The sequence below is a fragment of the Rutidosis leptorrhynchoides genome, chromosome 2 (genome assembly GCF_046630445.1).
Source record: "Rutidosis leptorrhynchoides isolate AG116_Rl617_1_P2 chromosome 2, CSIRO_AGI_Rlap_v1, whole genome shotgun sequence".
Taxonomy (NCBI): domain Eukaryota; kingdom Viridiplantae; phylum Streptophyta; class Magnoliopsida; order Asterales; family Asteraceae; genus Rutidosis; species Rutidosis leptorrhynchoides.
Window position 1 is genome coordinate 468,217,761 of NC_092334.1, and position 15,417 is coordinate 468,233,177.

Consider the following 15,417-nt stretch of genomic DNA (forward strand, 5'->3'; position numbering starts at 1 on the left):
ATAACTATCTTTTGTAAATATACTTATATTGTTTTATGTATAAAAGCCCTTTAAAAATGATTAAATACATTACTTATACGATATATGTATAAACATTATAAATCATCAGTATTTATGTCAAATAACGTTACGTATGGTTATTGTTTTGAAAACTTAAGTTAGTAGTTTCAAAATATACTTATGACTTTTTGTTATTAATACAAAATGAGATATTAAAACATCCTTAGATCATGTTAAATATGTATGTATAATTATCATATATTGTATAGTTCGTGATATCATCGGTCAAACTAGACGGTCAAACGTTGTGTAAAACTCTTTTCAAAAACATAAGTCTCAACAATTTGGATTGCTTATCATGTTGGTAAGGTTTAATTTATGTAAATATTAATCTTATAAGTATAGAACGATCGAAAAAGTGCGGGTCGTTACAGTTTATTAATGTCCTTTTGCCACTTTTTAATTTAACCAATTAAATTGTCGTTTTGCATGTCATTAATAATGTCTAATTTAACCAATTAAATTGTCATTTTACTTGTTGTTAATTTGTGATTTACTTGTAGCAACCAAAAATATAAATACAATAAATAACCATGCATGCAAAACAAATATGTTCACAATCAAGCCAATTTGGTAGACATTTGTTTAGCCGAAAACAAATGCCACCAGTAAAGGGGTTATAATGCAAAGTAGGAGATTTTAAATCTCCCACTTAATCTTGCATCCAAATGCTTATTCTTGTGTTTTTCCAAGTGTTCATCTTGTATCTTCATATTTTTACAAAATATATCCTAATACATTTTTCTAAAAAATGAAAATACAACCTAATCTATTTTACATACCAAATATAAAATAAATTACATAACTAAATGAATAATATTACAAACCAATTGAATAAATATTATTACAAACCAAATGAATGAATAATAAATCAACCAAACATTCAACCAAATACAAGGTCAAGGCTTAGATTGTGAACATTATCATACAACCAAATATGAACAACATGGAACAACCCAAAACCCATTTTGGGAGCCATGAAATTCGGCCAAAAAAGGTAACCCACCCAAAACCAACAATTTTTGCATTTTACTTTCTTGCATGTACATAAAATGCAAAATATATAGCGAGTATTATAACCATCTCGAAGCATATTTCAACAACTTCGGCTCTGGATACCATTGTTGGGATTTAACAAGTTCCATAATGTTTAAATCATTTTTAAGAATCAAATTAAAGCGGAAGCAAGTAATTACCATTTTAGAACATTGTTAATCTTTAACCATTTAAAGTTAAATCCCAATTAGGATCAAGTTATGAAATATGCTTACAAACTACAAGATAGAAAGGTGGTTATACCTACTCCAAGCTAGGTAATGAATGATGAAGATGATGATGATGATGATGATGAATGGAGCCTCAAATGGATGAAACTCAAGTAGTTATACCTCAAACTTGTGCACCAACACCTTAGCTATTGGTTAGGATTTAATAACACTTGAATGAGCTTGAAAAAAAAAAAGAAAATGAACCTCCCTTGTGCACCAAATGCTACGGCCAGCAGCAGCAAAGAAAAGAGGCAAAAAAAAAAATTTTTTACTTTTACTTGAAGTGTTTGAATGCATGTGTGTGTGTAGAACACAATGTCTTGGTGTTGGTTAAGCATGGGTAGTAACTAATAAACAATTGTATGCTTATTGCAACTCCCATGCCACTCACATTATCATGTTATAATATAGTTTTTTTTTATAAAACTGATTTTATAAAATCAGTTTTTATAAAACTTGATTTTATAAAACACATTTTATAAACTTGTATATTATTTGTTATGTATATTTTATAAAACCAATTTTACAAAATGTAACATAACTTAATTAATTATTTAACCTATAAATAATTAAATTCTTGTTATATAAATTATTCCATAACTTATATACACATATCAAGAAATATTATTTAAGAAACCTTTTCCTTAAAATTCAAGTGTCGCGTATTTAATCAACGATCCATTCGCTAGAATCAAATACGAATAAGGTGTCGGTAAGCTTGTTATTGGGTATGACCCGACTTGGATCATAACATGTTAGCCACATTAATTTAATATGTCTCTCGAGCATACGAAATACCTTCAATATAGATATAAGATTTAATATATAAAAATATGTAAACAAAGGTAACGTGTATTCTAATAAGAATATAAATTGATCCCTAACTCTATTCCAAAACACTGACATTGCACAAAAGACATACAAAACATATAAATACCAATACATACATATACGAATACAGATACAGAATTATATGTATTTTAGATGAGCAAAAGCATAATTATTATTTAAAATATGCAAAAAATTAAGATAAAAACTACAAATGAGAAATTAATCCATACGTGTGGAAATACTTCTTGTAACACCCTACATACTAAACTGAACCACATTTTTAAAACTTAATTAAAGCTATATATATATATATATATATATAAACCATTAGATGACTGATCTATCACAAACACAAACAAATGAATAAAAAAAAATAAGCTAATTTTGACGGCAAAAACCTAACCCTAATACCTACAATAGACAAAAAGTTAACCTTGAACTTTTTCTACAAAAAAATAAAAAACTCGATCATTAATTAAATCAAAAATTCAAACTGATATCATATTATAAACTTACTCAAAGGGTGTTCAACTCGATGTCTTCCAGATAATATATGACCTAAAAAACAAAGAAGAAAGAAACAATTTTTTCCGGGGTTATTTGATTATTTAAAAAGAAATAGCGCGAAATCGAAAATATATGGTGAACTTACTGATTCCAATGGGAGTTACAAATCGTATATGGCGACTGCCGTTATTTCACTCTGATGAAAGTAATTATTGTTTCAAATCAAGTTTTTAATCGGAGATTCAAATAGAAGTCGACTTTCCGGTGAGAAGGTCGTCATCCGTTACAACAATTCCCACTTTTTGAAGAAGATCGCAGGCTGGAGAGTGTGGTTGATTACTGCTTTTGGTGTAATGATTTTAAACCCGAAAGATATTCAATCTGCTGCCGTGTATCAATCGGGATCGTGAGAAGCACCAACACCTTCACTGCATAATTTAAGTAGAAAACATATTAATTATTATGTGAAGTACACCGAAGCACAAGTTTTCTTCAACACCATTAAAACATATTGTAACTATATATCTATCCAATAAAATGACGGAATTGTAAATGTGAAAACTCATTAACGTTGTTGATTTTAGCATAAAGTGTAGCATTTGTATGCAAATAAAGTTGCAAAATAAACTAGTAGTTTACCTGAATTTAACACCGAATTAATATCACCTTGACAATGGTTGATAATAGGTAAGATATCTTTTGTAACTGTATTCCATTTACAAACTCCTTTAAACACTTCTTCGCCATGCAGATCGTCTCACCTTAAAAAGCCAGCAAATCTTTTAAATTACATATTCGTTGTATATACCTTTTACAGCTGCAAGATACAAGCACCAAAAACCTCTTACCCAACATTATGTGCCTCCAACTGCTGCTACCTCATCACTTACATTACAACGGAACACCAGCGGAAGAAATGACTCGAAAAGGGAATGATCATAGCCTGCTCGCCTCTGAAAAAGAGATGTAACATTTAAACCTTAACAAAGGCCAACATAAAAGTTGTACAAAATGGACCAAAGAGATGAGACATTACGTTTTCCAAACTTCGTGAATACATAGAATGTAACTAATATGTACAATAAAACACATGCAACAATAACAGATTAAATGTCGTGCACCCATGCAACGGTTCGTTAAATTTGGCAACATTAGACGCACGCATACCTCCTTAGTAATAAAGGCATGCTAGTAATAAATGAAACTGCATTACAAAATTATCATGTAACAAAATATTTTTCAACAAGATTAACAAAGAGAAGATAGTTATTGAAATAAAACAAAAATGTAATACGAAAAAAGCTCAGATCTATGTATGAAATCAAGCAAGGGAACATGAATCGCCATGGCTGCAACCTATAGGTTGCCCCGCCAAGATACGAATCCATTTTTCCCACTTCTCGACCCAACTCCCACATATTCATCATCACAACCCATTTTTTTAACCTTGTTTATATACACCTCTTACTGGAGCTGTGAAAAGCATCATACATGTACTTCAGTCGTCTACAAACAGAGACACTACCATGTCCGAGGACTACAGCCAAACTCCGCAAAGAGGCTGTGATGTCTAAAGATGGCAGCGAAGCTCCTGGAGACGTACATAAGCCAGTCAGCAGAAAGAACGATCGTCACCCTAAACAATCAGCGTGTACCTGCGTATAAGTACAATAAATCATATTTTTAGATGTCTGATTGCAAAAGAAAACAAACAAAAAGTGTGACTCAATTCAACAATGTTCCAGTCACAGCTTACCAATTCTTAAATAAACTTTGAAAAATGAAGTGAATGGGAAATCAAACAATCATAGAAATCCTTGTCTTTATGTTCTCAAAATGAATGAGTGAATATAAAAAACTAATGCAAGTAGAACACAATGGTCTATTAAATAACGCTAGTCCATCCTAATCACAACAATAGCATTAACATGAAGGAATAAGATACCACAGCTCTAAGCAATTAAAACAACAATGACAATAGCACATTAAGACACCACAACATCAACACAATCAAACATGTGCATATTTAAGAGTTGTACCAAGTAAGAACAACCAGCATAGGGTCAATCATACAAAAAACACAAACAGGGCCAATAAGAAACCAAATTACGTCTTTTTCCACCGTTGACAAAAAGACCATAGAAGTTCGTTTTGACTCCCATTAACAAAAAGTCGTAAAGCTGAAAAATGATTCACATCTACTATAGAGACCCAAAGTGACGAAAACGAACACTTTATCATCACTCTACCTAGGCCAGTTTTGTTCTCAATATGGATGGAAACTATTTTGTTGAATAGACCGTTAGGTTATTATGCAAAGATATTTATTTAAACAAAATTATAAAATTACTCATTTTAATATACACTATGTATAATTTGTAATCATTGTATCTGTTTCCATGACTCAGAAACAAACCGCACACTAATAAGTGATGAAGTTAGATTCTTGAAATTGTCACAACCCTGCATTACAATAAAACATTAGTCTAGGTTTGCATGAGTTTTTGAACTGCAAGTTAGTTTACTTTCCGTTTTTGAAATAGAAGATCGTTTTGACTCCCTTTGACAAAAAGTCGTAAAGCTAAAAAATGATTCACATTAACTATAGAGACCCATAGTGATGACAACCTGATAATAGTGGACACAAAACCCCAAATCGACGGTTACGAAAAAATATGTGATACATATCACCCCCCCCCCCCCCCCCCCCCCCAAAAGCGCAGAACGTAAACTATAAGTAATAAATAAATAAATAAATATACACATAAATAAACAAAATTACCGACATGTATTATAACGGCAATATGCAAGCCAAAATCACGGTAAAAGCGCAGGTAATACTGCATATAATAGCAATAGTAGGCCAGGCGTCGATAATATTGTTGTTAGGCTAGCACAGCAACCGACTGAAAAGGGCACATCAATCGCTAACAATGAACCAACAAAAGACCCTAGGTTTTAAGTCGATAGGTTTACGGAATACATAAACCCTAAAACGACGATCAGATCACCAACGGAATGGAAAAACGATTCGTTTCCGACGAGACAAAATCGACGAGGAAAACAAAATTGGGACAAAAACCCTATAAGCGACTCTGAGAGCAACGATGGGAGAAATTTGGGTGAAAAAATTGAAAATCCCAAACGTGAATGGAAGAAGGATGAGTGTGGAGGGATGGATGGTTTTGACTAGAGGGTATGTGTAGTGACCCGAACTTTTCCATGTTTATATATAATAATTGAGATTGATATTTACATGATTAAATGTTTCCAACATGTTAAGCAATCAAACTTGTTAAGACTTGATTAATTGAAATATGTTTCATATAGACAATTGACCACCCAAGTTGACCGGCGATTCACGAACGTTAAAACTTGTAAAAACGACATGACGATATATATATGGATATACATATGGCTAACATGAGATTATGATAAGTAAGTATCTCCATAAGTATATTAACAATGAGTTATATACATATAAACAAGACTACTAACTTAAGGATTTCGAAACGAGACATATATGTAACGATTATCGTTGTAACGACATTTAAATGTATATATATCATATTAAGATATATTAATATATCATAATATCATGATAATATAATAATTTAACATCTCATTAGATATAATAAACAATGGGCTAACAACATTAATTGGGATCGTTAACTTAAAGGTTTCAAAACAACACTTACATGTAATGACTAACGATGACTTAACGACTCAGTTAAAATGTATATACATGTAGTGTATTTAGATGTATTAAAATACTTTTGGAAGACTTCAAGACATATATCAAAACACTCATACTTAACGAAAATGGTTACAGTTACTTTCCCATTCTTTTCTTTCATCAAGAATTCTAGTCGTATTCTTACCCGTATTATACACAGCTTCAAAACGTACTTACTATGGGTATATACCAATAGGAACTAGCATGGGATTCCACTCTTGATTATGTCATGTATGACTAATCAATTTTAACTTCTACCATGAGCTAGTCAACTAACTAGAACTCCTTTTAACCCCACTCACCACTCACAAATTACCACTCATCATTCACTCCATTTCACTTCCAATTCTCTTTCTAATTCTCTCTCAACACACACACACACACACACACACACTATTATGAACATATTTTTCCAGTAGTTAATCATTATCTTCATCAAAAATTACTTCAAGAATCAAGCTATAATCATCATAGGAAGAACACTTCAAAAATCCCTTCAAGTTTACTAATTTACTTCCAAGCTTTCTAATCCATTCCAAGTAATCATCTAAGATCAAGAAACCTTTGTTATATACAGTAGGTTATCTTTCTTATTCAAGGTAATATTCATATACAAACTTTGATTCAATTTCTATAACTATAAACTATCTTAATTCGAGTAAAAATCTTACTTGAACTTGTTTTTGTGTCATGATCATACTTCAAGAACTTTCAAGCCATCCAAGATCCTTTGAAGCTAGATCATTTCTTGTCACTTCCAGTAGGTTTACCTACTAAACTTGAGGTAGTAATGATGTTCATAACATCATTCGATTCATATATATAAAACTATCTTATTCGAAGGTTTAAACTCGTAATCACTAGAACATAGTTTAGTTAATTCTAAACTTGTTCGCAAACAAAAGTTAATCCTTCTAACTTGACTTTTAAAATTAACTAAACACATGTTCTATATCTATATGATATGCTAACTTAATGATTTAAAACCTGGAAACACGAAAAACACCGTAAAATCGGATTTACGCCGTCGTAGTAACACCGCGGGCTGTTTTGGGTTAGTTAATTAAAAACTATGATAAACTTTGATTTAAAAGTTGTTATTCTGAGAAAATAATTCTTATTATGAACATGAAACTATATCCAAAAATTATGGTTAAACTCAAAGTGGAAGTATGTTTTCTAAAATGGTCATCTAGACGTCGTTCTTTCGACTGAAATGACTACCTTTACAAAAACGACTTGTAACTTATTTTTCCGACTATAAACCTATACTTTTTCTATTTAGATTCATAAAATAGAGTTCAATATGAAACCATAGCAATTTGATTCACTCAAAACGGATTTAAAATGAAGAAGTTATGGGTAAAACAAGATTGGATAATTTTCTCATTTTAGCTACGTGAAAATTGGTAACAAATCTATTCCAACCATAACTTAATCAACTTGTATTGTATATTATGTAATCTTGAGATACCATAGACACGTATACAATGTTTCGACCTATCATGTCGACACATCTATATATATTTCGGAACAACCATAGACACTCTATATGTGAATGTTGGAATTAGCTATACAGGGTTGAGGTTGATTCCAAAATATATATAGTTTGAGTTGTGATCAATACTGAGATACGTATACACTGGGTCGTGGATTGATTCAAGATAATATTTATCGATTTATTTCAGTACATCTAACTGTGGACAACTAGTTGTAGGTTACTAACGAGGACAGCTGACTTAATAAACTTAAAACATCAAAATATATTAAAAGTGTTGTAAATATATTTTGAACATACTTTAATATATATGTATATATTGTTATAGGTTCGTGAATCAACAGTGGCCAAGTCTTACTTCTCGACGAAGTAAAAATCTGTGAAAGTGAGTTATAGTCCCACTTTTAAAATCTAATATTTTTGGGATGAGAATACATTCAGGTTTTATAAATGATTTACAAAATCGACACAAGTACGTGAAACTACATTCTATGGTTGAATTATCGAAATCGAATATGCCCCTTTTTATTAAGTCTGGTAATCTAAGAATTAGGGAACAGACACCCTAATTGACGCGAATCCTAAAGATAGATCTATTGGGCCTAACAAACCCCATCCAAAGTACCGGATGCTTTAGTACTTTGAAATTTATATCATATCCGAAGGGTGTCCCGGAATGATGGGGATATTCTTATATATGCATCTTGTTAATGTCAGTTACCAGGTGTTCACCATATGAATGATTTTTATCTCTATGTATGGGATGTGTATTGAAATATGAAATCTTGTGGTCTATTGTTACGATTTGATATATATAGGTTAAACCTATAACTCACCAACATTTTTGTCGACGTTTAAAGCATGTTTATTCTCAGGTGAATATTAAGAGCTTCCGCTGTTGCATACTAAAATAAGGACAAGATTTGGAGTCCATGTTTGTATGATATTGTGTAAAAACTGCATTCAAGAAACTGATTTCGATGTAACATATTTGTATTGTAAACCATTATGTAATGGTCGTGTGTAAACATGATATTTTAGATTATCATTATTTGATAATCTACGTAAAGCTTTTTAAACCTTTATTTATGAAATAAAGGTTATGGTTTGTTTTAAAAATGAATGCAGTCTTTGAAAAACGTCTCATATAGAGGTCAAAACCTCGCAAAGAAATCAATTAATATGGAACGTTTTTAATCAATAAGAACGGGATATTTCAGTTGGTATCCGAGCGTTGGTCTTCGAGAACCAGAATTTTGAATTAGTGTGTCTTATCGAGTTTGTTAGGATGCATTAGTGAGTCTGGACTTCGACCGTGTTTACTTGAAAAATGATTGCTTAACAAATTTTGTTGGAAACTATATATTTTTAACATGTGAATATTATGTGATATATTAATCTCTTAACGCGTTTGATATTATGTGATAGATGTCTACCTCTAGAACAAGTCCCATTGACTCACCTAATAATAATGAAGAGTCAAATGTAAATTGGAATGATTCGTGGACTGATTCACAAGTTCCCGAAGAGGAACCGGAAGAAGAGTCGGAACCAGAAGAAGAATCGGAACCGGAAGAAGAATCGGAACCGGATGAAGAAATAGAACCGGTGGGGGAAATAATAAAACGGTTAAGTAAAAGAAAATCCTCAACCAACCGACCAAGGTTAATTATGGTCAATGGTGTTTCCGCTAAGGAAGCAAAATATTGGGAGGATTACCAATTCTCCGATGAATCGGATTCTGACGAGAATTCCGATGATGTTATAGAAATTACCCCAACTGAATTTAAAAAGGCAAAAGAAAATAATAAGGGAAATGGCATAAAAATAGAGAAATCTAATTCCAACCCCGATGAACTTTATATGTATCGTCAACCCCCGAAGTCCTTAAGTTGTAACAATGACCCGGGAACCTCTAAACCACCAGGTTTTTCTAAACCAATGTGGAAAACGACGGCTCATATTAGGGGAACATCATATATCCCTAGAAACTTGGCAAAACGAACCAAAACCGAAGAAGAAGAAACAAGCGAGTCGGAATAAGATAGTTGTATTCGTGTGGTGTAATATATGTAATATAGTGTGCTAATACTTTATGATATATGTAAAAATTGCTTGTATTAATAAGTATTTTTTTTATGAATCTAACTCTTGTCTATTTTACAGTATAAAAACACAAAATGGATAGACAACCCAATATTTTAAGAGACCTACCCGGAGACATGATTGATGAAATCTTGTCTAGAGTCGGTCAGAATTCTTCGGCACAACTATTTAAGGCGAGATCAGTTTGTAAGACATTCGAAGAACGTTCCAAGAATGCCTTGGTTTATAAAAGGCTTTCGTTCGAAAGATGGGGGATATCACATTGGGAAATCCATAAGTTACGATGTGTTTACTTTGACGCATATATTGCGGGGAACCCAAATGCTATTTTACGCAATGGGTTAAGAAATTATTTTGACTCAATATATCCGAATATTGGACTTCGTGATTTAGAAAAAGCGGCTAACATGCAACATAAAGAAGCATGTTATGCTTACGGATTAGTAATGTTCGCTTCTCACCAAGGTGAGAATAAGAACATCGGCCTACAACTATTAAACAAAACGTTCCCACAAGTGACGGAGTCGGTAATTGGGGTAAGAAATGAGGTTTTTAGATTGTTACGGGACTATTGGACATTACGTAACCCTCGTCCCTTTGACGACGTTACAACACGCTGTCTTATCAACGGCCATAACGGTTATGTTCCACAAGACCAAGGATGGGAAGTAGTCCTAGTAAAACCAGAATGCATGACTTGTTTCTGGACGTATGAATTACGTGTCTTTATTGCCTTTGCTGAACGACTTGTGTACTAGCTAGAATTATCTTCACAACTATCTTGTATCAAAGTTATTGTGTGCTATATTTCATGCTTTATGTAAAATAAGCGGTATTGTAAGTTTGTAAAATATTGTATAAAAGTTTGAACGCGAAATATTATTATAATCAGTTTTTCATATAGAATTGTAGTAGTTGAATTGTATATTAGCTACTAAGTATGAACTTAACGGGTAGGTACTACCCGAATTTAAACTTATAAAACGCTAATATGAAGAAAAAGCTTTTATAAATGAGTTCATATTATGCTACGAAATACTATTAACTACTCTTAATATTCTGTATGATTAACTTGTTCCATTTGACTATTTTAAAGGAAATGGCACCGACTACTCGACACACCGTGAATATGAATGAAGAGGAATTCCGTACTTTTCTAGCTTCAAACATAGCCGCAGTACAGGCTGCGCTACATACCAACAATAACCTTGGATCTAGCAGTACAGGAAATCGTGTAGGATGCACCTACAAAGAATTCACTGCCTGCAAACCTTTGGAATTTGATGGAACAGAAGGACCGATCGGATTGAAACGGTGGACCGAGAAGGTCGAATCGGTGTTTGCCATAAGTAAGTGTACTGAAGAGGACAAAGTAAAGTACGCTACGCATACCTTCACAGGTTCTGCGTTAACATGGTGGAATACCTATCTAGAGCAAGTGGGACAAGACGATGCGTACGCACTACCGTGGTCAGCATTCAAGCACTTGATGAACGAGAAGTACCGTCCCAGAACCGAGGTCAATAAGCTCAAGACAGAACTTAGAGGGTTACGAACCCAAGGATTTGATATTACCACGTACGAAAGATGATTCACAGAATTGTGCCTATTGTGTCCGGGAGCATTCGAAGATGAGGAAGAGAAGATCGACGCGTTTGTGAAAGGATTACCGGAAAGAATCCAAGAAGATATAAGTTCACACGAGCCCGCCTCCATACAACAGGCATGTAGAATGGCTCACAAACTAGTGAACCAGATTGAAGAAAGAATTAAAGAACAGACTGCTGAAGAGGCCAATGTAAAGCAAGTCAAAAGAAAGTGGGAGGAAAACGGTGATACGAATCACCAATACAACAACAACAGCAATTACAACAATAATCGCAAAAATTATCCCAATAATCGCAACATCAATCGCAACTACAACAAACGGCCTAACAACAACAACAACAACAACAACAACAACAACAACAGCAACTACAACAATCATCCCAACAACAATAATAACCGCAACAACAACAACAATCAGAAGCAGCTATGCCAAAGGTGTGAAAAGTATCACTCGGGGTTCTGCACCAAATTTTGCAACAAGTGTAAAAGAAATGGTCATAGCGCGGCGAAGTGTGAGGTCTACGGAACAGGGGTTAATAGAACGAAAGGAACAAATGGTGTCGGAACGAGTAATGGCGGAGCAAGTAGTGTCGGAGCAAGTTATGCCAATGTAGTTTGTTATAAATGTGGAAAACTGGGCCACATTATTAGAAATTGCCCGAACCAGGAGAACACGAATGGACAAGGCCACGGAAGAGTTTTCAATATTAATGCGGCAGAGGCACAGGAAGACCCGGAGCTTGTTACGGGTACGTTTCTTATTGACAATAAATCTGCTTACGTTTTATTTGATTCGGGTGCGGATAGAAGCTATATGAGTAGAGATTTTTGTGCTAAATTAAGTTGTCCATTGACGCCTTTGGATAGTAAATTTTTACTCGAATTAGCAAATGGTAAATTAATTTCAGCAGATAATATATGTCGGAATCGAGAAATTAAACTGGTTAGCGAAACATTTAAGATTGACTTGATACCAGTAGAGTTAGGGAGTTTTGATGTGATAATCGGTATGGACTGGTTGAAAGAAGTGAAAGAAGAGATCGTTTGTTACAAAAATGCAATTCGCATTATACGAGAAAAAGGAAAACCCTTAATGGTGTACAGAGAAAAGGGCAACACGAAGCTACATCTTATTAGTAATTTGAAGGCACAAAAACTAATAAGAAAAGGTTGCTATGCTGTTCTAGCACACGTCGAGAAAGTATAAACTGAAGAAAAGAGCATCAATGATGTTCCCGTCGCAAAAGAATTTCCCGATGTATTTCTGAAAGAATTACCGGGATTACCCCCACATCGATCCGTTGAATTTCAAATAGATCTTGTACCAGGAGCTGCACCAATAGCTCGTGCTCCTTACAGACTCGCACCCAGCGAGATGAAAGAACTGCAAAGCCAATTACAAGAACTTTTAGAGCATGGTTTCATTCGACCAAGCACATCACCGTGGGGAGCTCCTGTTTTGTTTGTCAAGAAGAAAGATGGTACATTCAGGTTGTGTATCGACTACCGAGAGTTGAACAAACTTACCATCAAGAACCGCTACCCACTACCGAGAATCGACGACTTATTTGATCAACTACAAGGCTCGTGTATTTATTCAAAGATTGACTTACATTCCGGGTATCATCAAATGCGGGTGAAAGAAGATGATATTCCAAAGACTGCTTTCAGAACACGTTACGGTCATTACGAGTTTATGGTCATGCCATTTGGTTTAACTAATGCACCAGCTGTGTTCATGGACCTTATGAACCGAGTGTGTGGACCATACCTTGACAAGTTTGTCATTGTTTTCATTGATGACATACTTATTTACTCAAAGAATGACCAAGAACACGGTGAACATTTGAGAAAGGTGTTAGAAGTATTGAGGAAGGAAGAATTGTACGCTAAATTTTCAAAGTGTGCATTTTGGTTGGAAGAAGTTCAATTCCTCGGTCACATAGTGAACAAAAAAGGTATTAAGGTGGATCCGGCAAAGATAGAAACTGTTGAAAAGTGGGAAACCCCGAAAACTCCGAAACACATACGCCAGTTTTTAGGACTAGCTGGTTACTACAGAAGGTTCATCCAAGACTTTTCCAGAGTAGCAAAACCCTTGACTGCATTAACGCATAAAGGGAAGAAATTTGAATGGAAGGATGAACAAGAGAAAGCGTTTCAGTTATTGAAGAAAAAGCTAACTACGGCACCTATATTGTCATTGCCTGAAGGGAATGATGATTTTGTGATTTATTGTGACGCATCAAAGCAAGGTCTCGGTTGTGTATTAATACAACGAATGAAGGTGATTGCTTATGCGTCTAGACAATTGAAGATTCACGAGCAAAATTATACGACGCATGACTTGGAATTAGGCGCGGTTGTTTTTGCATTAAAGACTTGGAGGCACTACTTATATGGGGTCAAAAGTATTATATATACCGACCACAAAAGTCTTCAACACATATTTAATCAGAAACAACTGAATATGAGGCAGCGTAGGTGGATTGAATTGTTGAATGATTACGACTTTGAGATTCGTTACCACCCGGGGAAGGCAAATGTGGTAGCCGATGCCTTGAGCAGGAAGGACAGAGAACCCATTCGAGTAAAATCTATGAATATAATGATTCATAATAACCTTACTACTCAAATAAAGGAGGCGCAACAAGGAGTTTTAAAAGAAGGAAATTTAAAGGATGAAATACCCAAAGGATCGGAGCAACATCTTAATATTCAGGAAGACGGAACCCGGTATAGGGCTGAAAGGATTTGGGTACCAAAATTTGGAGATATGAGAGAAATGGTACTTAGAGAAGCTCATAAAACCAGATACTCAATACATCCTGGAACGGGGAAGATGTACAAGGATCTCAAGAAACATTTTTGGTGGCCGGGTATGAAAGCCGATGTTGCTAAATACGTAGGAGAATTTTTGACGTGTTCTAAGATCAAAGCTGAGCATCAGAAACCATCAGGTCTACTTCAACAACCCGAAATCCCAGAATGGAAATGGGAAAACATTACCATGGATTTTATCACTAAATTGCCAAGGACTGCAAGTGGTTTTGATACTATTTGGGTAATAGTTGATCGTCTCACCAAATCAGCACACTTCCTGCCAATAAGAGAAGATGACAAGATGGAGAAGTTAGCACGACTGTATTTGAAGGAAGTCGTCTCCAGACATGGAATACCAATCTCTATTATCTCTGATAGGGATGGCAGATTTATTTCAAGATTCTGGCAGACATTACAGCAAGCATTAGGAACTCGTCTAGACATGAGTACTTCCTATCATCCACAAACTGATGGGCAGAGCGAAAGGATGATACAAATGCTTGAAGACATGCTACGAGCATGTGTTATTGATTTCGGAAACAGTTGGGATCGATATCTACCGTTAGCAGAATTTTCCTACAACAACAGCTACCATTCAAGCATTGAGATGGCGCCGTTTGAAGCACTTTATGGTAGAAAGTGCAGGTCTCCGATTTGTTGGAGTGAAGTGGGGGATAGACAGATTACGGGTCCGGAGATTATACAAGAAACTACCGAGAAGATCATCCAAATTCAACAACGGTTGAAAACCGCCCAAAGTCGACAAAAGAGCTACGCTGACATTAAAAGAAAAGATATAGAATTTGAAATTGGAGAGATGGTCATGCTTAAAGTTGCACCTTTGAAAGGCGTTGTTCGATTTGGTAAACGAGGGAAATTAAATCCAAGGTATATTGGACCATTCAAGATTATTGATCGTGTCGGACCAGTAGCTTACCGACTTGAGTTACCTCAACAACTCGCGGCTGTACATAACACTT